The sequence below is a fragment of the Belonocnema kinseyi genome, chromosome 1 (genome assembly GCF_010883055.1).
Source record: "Belonocnema kinseyi isolate 2016_QV_RU_SX_M_011 chromosome 1, B_treatae_v1, whole genome shotgun sequence".
In the NCBI taxonomy this organism is placed as follows: Eukaryota; Metazoa; Arthropoda; class Insecta; order Hymenoptera; family Cynipidae; genus Belonocnema; species Belonocnema kinseyi.
The window spans coordinates 137,894,313-137,902,914 of record NC_046657.1 but is presented as its reverse complement, the minus strand read 5'-3'; positions in this window follow the sequence as shown (position 1 = coordinate 137,902,914).

The following is an 8,602-nucleotide window of genomic DNA, read 5'->3' as shown; positions in this document are numbered from 1 at the left end:
TATTTCATGTTTAAAGAAAATATATAACATATTCGCTTATGGCACTATCTAACTTTAGATTAATTTTTCTTAAAAATCGGATATTGGAAGATACAACTTTAAAAATGCCCCGGCGATCCGTTTTTTAACCTACAGGCTTTGTTTTTAGTCTAAAATTTCGGCAACTTACGCGGCTACATGCTGCTATACATAACTTAATACTGGACATTATGGCCATATTGGTTATCATAATTTCCACCTCAAAATTGGAGAGATCTAAATAGAAATAGGTAATAAAATAAATAGAACATTTCTGAATAGGTCACTTAGCACAGATATTCCTCTATTTCATCGTATTTTAACTCACTTGGTTCGCTAAGAGTCTAAACTAGGCACACATAGTTTATGAAAACAAACCTGTATAGTACTCTAACAACAGGTAATCCTTCCTACCTTAAAGAATTTGATCCAGATTGATGATGTTAATCTTGGAACTACAAGACGAGACAAAAATTTACTTTGCATGAATCGTTCCAGAACTTCTGTGTAAATAACTCCTTTTCTATATCTTCAGCTTTATTAAAGAATTCTCTCCATGAAGAACGTTAATAATGTGGAGAATTTTACGACTTTTAAAAATAATGTTTTTGATCATCTCTTAACCAAGCAGTCTCTCCTTTAAGATTAATGCGTCCTGAGTACTGAAATTATATGTAATTTAAACTTACAATTGATTGAATTTAATGTAAGCCATGGAATTGTATTTCGCTTACACGGGAAAACGCCAATGTTCAAACGTACATCAATTCGGTATTGTTTTGAGCTGCCAAAATGATGAGAAGCCAGAGAATGTAAAGGAAACTATGTTTGTTTTATAACGTCAAATTTGAAGTATTCACATTTTGATGAAAAAAAACATAATCTTATTCCGAAACCATAACTTATGAGCTAGAACAAATATGATCCTGTCGTTTTTCTGTGTGAAACTACCAAATCATTCTCAATTCTGATGTCATAGATTAGGATATATGCTATCGGGAGTATGCTATATACATAAAACAGAAATTCATGTACCTATACATATGAATACCTTTTTGCCTGCAGTTGGCTTCTTCAATGGCCTTAATCAATTTTAAAATAAAACTAAAGGGCCAGTGAGGCTACCAACAGGTTTTTGTTTATTCTTAAATATCTTTATACTTCACAAGTGAGTTGGTGTACCGCGATGCGCACGGTTATTTAACGTATTTTATGACATAATAATCAAACAAAGTATTTTTAATGTGAATAAAGTAATGAAATTGAATAAGAAAATATAAAACTATTTAAAAAAATCAATTATTAGTAATATAACATTTAAACAGTATTTTATGCTTCAAAATCAGTTCCCTTTTTTTCTAGATGCGCAGTAGAAAAAGCCCAGCTATGTTTAATATTATTTTATTTAACCCTCAACACGATATGTGAGTGTCCCTCACTCACTAGGGATATTTTTTGATGCTATCACCTGAAGACACCTGTGGCGCTAAGGGTTAAAAAATGTTTTCGAAATTTTCTTCTTTAAATTACTAATTAATTTTCATGGCCAGATAAACGTTTCTTTCGATTTTTCTGACAATCAATAATAAAATTAGTAATTAAAAATATAGAAAAATTGTGTCCACGGCGACTAGAAATTCTATCATAGAATTTACTTTTAAATTTTAGTTACGTTTGGTAATTTTATATAGTGTTTTGAAAGGCATGTTGAAAGAAATTCTGAGTATTTCTCCTGCAGTGGCTTCCTTTAAGAATTGCCGTCCATTACCGAAACTCGCGTGCACGTGGCATCGCTTCTGTTTTTGCTGCGCTGGTTCTATTCGCGAAACAAGAAATACAACCGGACGATTTATTGAGGTATCTCCCGTGTACTCCAGTTGTGAGCTTAATGTCCTAAGAGTTCCAGGCATTGTAGTCTCTTCATTTTCCATAGGTGGTGCCTATTTTTCTGTAGAAACGTTTTTCTGTACAAAAGTATGAAATTTACTGTGACGGACTCTTACTTGCAAATCAAGTGGGAATCCTACCCCCAAAATTGATTTTGGTAATCCGGATAATTTTCCTGCTTCCACTATATGCTAACTGTTTCTCTCTTTAGCATCGCTGTGGCCATGTTTCTGGCAGTATTAATAGTATACCTATATCCCCAAAATTGAGAAAAAATTGTTATAAGGCTCTCTTTAGCTCTTTTAGGGGAAAAACTCTATACCGTATGTTGAAATTTTTTTCTAAAATGTTTCACTTTTGGTACAGTTTTAAATTGTAGTGAGATAATAATTAATTTAACATTCATTAACGCAATGTGAAGCTTATGAGAATTTAATATTCTAATCTAAATTGTTGAGAATCTACCTATATTCACGATTATATTCTCAAACTCGTCAAAATTTCGGGGATTTTGTTGGTCCATGAGCATTTTTAATCGAGGAATGGACTTGGAAATAGTGCGCAAATGGGTAAGTTGAAAGACAAAGGGATTATCTTTTTGCGCGCCTGAAGCAACTTCGAATCCAGTGAGGGGTACTGTTGTTGCGCAGTGGAAGGGGAAGTTTACACAGCTAGTCGTTGAGCAAAAGACGATCGCTTGGTCTGCCCAAGCTCGCAGGTACCTAACTAGAAGTAGACCAAGTAGACCAGCTTAAAGGGATCATAAATCAAAAATTAAAATTTGTAAAATTTTGAAATTATCTACGAGAAGGTTAGAAATTCAGACTCTACGGGTGTCAGTTATACGGGTGTCAGTTTATTAGTATATTAGTTATAATTATGAATATTTATAATGAGAAAATTCATAAATTTAACAAAAGTTTTAATAATTTGAAGAAAAGTATAAAAAGGGAGTCGTTTTGGTTGCGGTCAGGTACTGTCAATAACTCCGCCAGGCCGGTACGTGACAAATATAATAGGACCATTATATGAACTTCCCATCACTTCTCAGTGGCATTTAGGTGCTGAAAATCAGCACAAATAGCCACTGAAGCCGCACTAGCGACCCAGGGCCATTCTTCAATGCTTTTTCATCGGCAGGGATCAAACCAATTTTTTGAGATGCTCAGTGCATCTTTCGTAAAGAGTTCCTCTAGGTATAATTATCCGTCTGGATAGTAACATCACAGTATCAGATGTGACATTCTTTCTCTAAAGCGGCAACTGAAATGTATATAAAGAAATGCATCCATCATATTAAAAGTCCTATGTTTAGGGCAAGTTGTTAAAGTTCAATGTCCGCTATATTATTATGCATGTTCCTTTAGTCTCTCTAAAACATTATTTGACAAACATTAATAACAATAGTAATCATTATAACGAATTCCTTTGTTGCTAAAAATAGAGGTTCCTTTTTTAACTAAATATTGGATGCATCTCGTCCTACTTGCAACTTTATATTGCATTTTGATTTACTGATGTAACGTAAGAAACATTTTCACAGTGTATAACTTGGGATTTACACAGATAATTATCATCTGCAACGAACTCACCTATCCCCACAGCATCATCGCGTGACTAGGATATCAATGATACGAGAACAGATCTTGTACATTTTTAAGACTTGAAGCAATTAATCATATTGTAGTAAAGAATATGTTTGCTTATATTCACTGTAGCTTTATGCCCTGCGAAAGTTTTTTCAGCGTTTTTTGCATCGCCCGATTGTACATCAACGCACACGAACACTCAAAGATAGACTTATGAATGATTAACGCGGCACATTAAAAAGTTCCCTTTACTCATGCTCTTTTTAATTATTTGTTTGATCTCTTACTCTTTAAAGAATATGGATTATGTATAGTAAAATTGAGATATATTAAACGTATTTTGCTGGACGCTTGCAGTTAAAATACGTTTGTACATACGCGTTAATGATCACTTGTTTACTGCACAGTTTATAGTATCATGTGATTGGTGGATTGACTGTACAGTTTCAAATATAATACATGACAGTCACATATGCACACATGCACACCGGCTCCTGGTATAATTTGGATAATCACACCTATGGCTACGTCTCACGAAAGTGAGATGGGTGGATGACTTTTTTCATCTATGTTGCAAGTGACTTGGCATGTCTTCGGCACGCAAGTCTGGCTTTAAGGTTAAGAAACAGTAATAGTTTCGTACCTGCAAAAGCACCAATCACAAGAACAATTATTTTAACCGTATATTCTAGGTACAGTCACTGCACCTCCCTTTTAAGGCCTTGCTACCTCTCGCCTTTATCCCTTTTTTCGTATTGATGTTGTAATCGGCCAGAGCCGAGAATCATATCCTGAATATATATCGTTTTTTGAAGTACTCTAGAACTATCTCAGGTCTCGTGTATGCAATGGAAACTGCTGTCCGGACATGGTAGTTTTAGATTTGGCGTTTCTCGATTTTGACAACTGACTCTGTCCCCTTGAAGCATTTGGCAGGCGCCTATTCCTAGGAATCTACTCACGCAAAATAAGGTCACAGTATACTAAGCTGAAAATTACACCGTCGTGGCGCACGAAAATGAAATCCCCTGTACTTAAATAAAGTCCCGATGATCTGTAAAAAGTACAAGTTTGCACCTTAAATACGAAGTTTGTACCAAGAACATTATGCCCAGTAGAGTCGGTCAGATGGTGTCATCGTCGCGAGCTCCGCTATAGACGGAATTACTCATAAGCCTTCGGGCGTTTTTAGTATAGTTCTTTAGAATTCTCGTATATCCCGGTTACAGTTATTACTACACTAGACTTTCAGAGTATGGGATACTCTGAAAGTTTATGTGGCGCTCTAAATCATGGTGTTAGGAGCTATACTTCGCGTCGGAGTAGGAGTTACTCCGATCAGAGTAAGCGCAGCGCCGACTCGCTGCATGAGCAGTGCCATCTAGTCGGCGTGTCACATGCTCTTTCAAATGAGAGTAGTCGTTACTCACTAAAGCTGCGGGCAAATGTTTGCGCGTCTCAACTGTTGTTTCCTTGAAAAAAGGAAACAATTACTCGGCGGTTCTTCGATATGTGTTAGGATTGGAATTTGGAATATAATTTTTTTTTGTATCGACAATAAATATTTTACTACAGTAAAATACATTGACGTTGTACTCACTTGTCAAGCATGATCCTTTGAACTTTCCCCAAATTATTTAACTTTTATTTAATACCAATTGATTAATAATTACAAATATTCATATACATTATAATATGTTATTAATGAACGAGTTATAATTAAATTGTTAAAAACAGAGAATCGTGACATGCGCTTTAGCTTTATATACGCACGCTCGCGAATAAGAAGTTGCTACTGTATTTTACTCGGAGTATCCACTACTCCGACCAGTCGGCGTATCAAGAGCACGCATTATATGAGCATACCTAGTTCATTTTCGGGGCACTGACCACGCGAAACGGAGGGCGCTTCGGTGGCACTGATGGCGGTATACTATATATGTTACACTGAAAGTCTCTCAGTGTAGCGGCACTCATTTTTAAACAGTAAATAAGACTTTTTCTGAACGAGAAAACTAATTTTTGCTCGCTTACGTTTATAATAATACATAAAGAAATACCATCCTCTCTTATTATAATAGGAATCTTTATAGCACTACCCCGATTATCCCTAAATTCTTACATTTTAGTTTAATTATATATATAGAATGAATCAATTATAATTATAGAAAGTCTCTCCGTGTACTGACATCGATTTTCTTAGTGATATATATTGTTGCCTTATATTATCCGCTATTTAATTTAATTTATTTTATTTTAAAATTTGAAATTTTCCCACTCATTGTTACTTAGGAACACGTGGCACGATTTAGATTCAAGTTAGTTTAAGAACGTTGTAATACTTAACCTCACTCTTGGACATACGGTCATAGTGAAGAGGAGTGCTGCCTACAATCGGGTATAATGTTCACACTAATAATGCTCTGCATGTCCAGGAGTGAATAGTCAACTATATAGTAACTTTCATTAATGCTAAGTTTAAAATTATACTAATTTCTTTCGATATCTCATGACTTATATTGTTAATTATCGTTTTTTCTCCAATTGAAGTACCATATTATTGTTTTCTACTAATTCTGTTTCCTTATTCAAAGATATTACTTGTCAAAAATATCTGTTAGGATCCTGTTATGTTTCAATAGCATTCATGTATACTGATGAGGTCCGGCGTTGCAGGACGAAAGCTTGAAAATAAATTGTAAATTTTACGACTAATAGACCAAAAACTGTCAGAAGATCGACATTTTTAATATTCAATAATTTTCTTTAGATTCGCAAAAGGCACATTTTTCGTTCGAAAATGTCGGAATATTTAAACCCACTTTTGGTCAATCAAAATTTTATTGGCATTCCATTGTGTCACTGATGAAATGATTACCGAGTAATCATTTCATTAAGAGATATTCACTTTAAATTATAAGAATTTACACTGTAAAAAATATTAAATGAAATGTGATAGCTTCTGTGATTTTACCAAATTTCTGCAATAATATCAAACTAAATAAAAACGCACAGAGTGGTTTCCAGCTTTAATTAAAGATATTTCACGTGAAGTAATAGATTCCCTTATGATCTCTCAAAATTTCTATATGTAATCTAAATACAAGGGGAAAAATATTACCTGTTTTAATTTTAATATGTCTTAAATTATTTCACAATTTTTGGTGCTCCGATTTTACAAACTCGTGGAAAATCCCTAACTTCAAAGGTATATTGACTACAATGAATGTGATGATCAAATTGTATTACTTTGCTCATATTGAATTAACTATACTGAAACTGATAATATTACTGAATTTTTTTTCGTAAAATAGCAGAAACTTGAATATTTTATTTAGGATTGATTACAGTGTAAGAAGGAAACAAATCTTCATTTATTTAATGTGCTATAGATAAGTGAATTAAATAAAACAAGTTAAAATTACGGATTACCTTTGTTCATCAAGTTTATCTTCATGCTTTGTCTTATTTTTCGAAACGGCGCACGAAAATAGTTATCGAAGGTTCATTGGGACAAAAGATTGTCCTGGTTTGGCAGAAAAATGAAGCAGGTGGGACAGAAAGTAACTGAATCTTCAGCCAATAATAGAGCTGCTTGTCGGATATAATTGAATGCGCGACTATTCGCATTGTTGAAATGTCAAATTTGATTTTTCGAGGACTTGGAGAGAAACTCAGAATGCCGTTCCGTGGCAACAGAAAATCGCAAGAGTGAAAGAGACAGTGATAGATTCGCTCTCTTTTTCACTCTTATGATTTTCTGTTTTCTGCGTTTCGTTTTCTGCTAATTTCTGGTTTTTCTAAAAAAAAATCCCCTTTTGCGGGACATATAGGACATACTGTTCAAAAACAGTACATTTTACAGGACGCTCGCCTCCGCCGGAGAAATTGCTAAAAAAACAGGACTTTCCCGTGAAATGTAGGACGTATCGTCACTTTACTCTTTCTACAAATGGTGCTGCGGCATTTCAACTAAGTCAAGACAGCTGATCTCAGATAATCGTATCTACTCAGTCGCTTGCTGTTTAGGAGGTCGTAACTATACAGGTACGCATGCGCATTCGCATTTATGCAGTTACGACATCGAGGTACACTGCAACCGCGGTTATATCCTCTCGCACTTATAACCCCTCACGCTTATATTCCTGCATAACTCTCATTTATATACGCTTGTCATCCACCACCTTGCAGTACCACGTGACAAACAAGCCAATCAGAGCGCAGCGCCGCCATTTCTCCTCCGCTGAGTAGCATTGGTTGGGATCTCCTTCCGGTAGGATACAAGTGAATGTTTACGATCTAGTACGGCGGATATAACTGCGGTTCCTGTGTATGTATGATGTAGGTACGGCAAATTACATTTACAAAATTATCAACAATTTAACGACTAAATGTTTTAGGTTTGTACCATTTTTTCTCTACATGCAAAAATTAGGGATAGGCCTAGGGATTTTCTGGTCACACATCCCCATAAAAATGTTGTTTGCACAAGAAAAGTGACTAGACCACCCTAGAGACTAGTGGTGAGAAGTGACCGATAATATCAAGTAATATCACAAATTTATCGGTAATTACCAGTAATCGCGGTGTGAAGCGGCAATTTTTTAATTTCTTACATGAAAAAGGGTTTCAAAGTTAAATGTTTTATTTACATAATAAATTATACCTTCTGTTTACTTATTTTGTAATTTTCTACACGTACGCTGCCGTGCAAAAGTTTGAGGACATCTCTTTTTTATGACTGAATAAATTCGCTTCGTTTTAATTATACCAGAACTGAAATATATAACGTTAAAATGTTGATTCTTTTCGAAATTCTGTATAATATAAGCCCAGGGTGAAGCCAATTTGTCTATTTTTTAAGTAGATATTGCAAAAATAGTGTAAATTTCAATGTCTTTTGAAAGTTTTAATAACTTCCGAAATGATCAACATTTTTTAATTTTCTTGGGTTCATTTTGATGCTATTTTTTCATTGTATAACAACAGCTTACGAGTTTAAATTTAAAAAATTTCTTTCCGAATTGCAAGAACTTGAAGTTGGAATAAGAATGTTGGAAAAATTTGAAAACATCTAATCTGTAGGCAAATCACAATAAAAGTTAAAT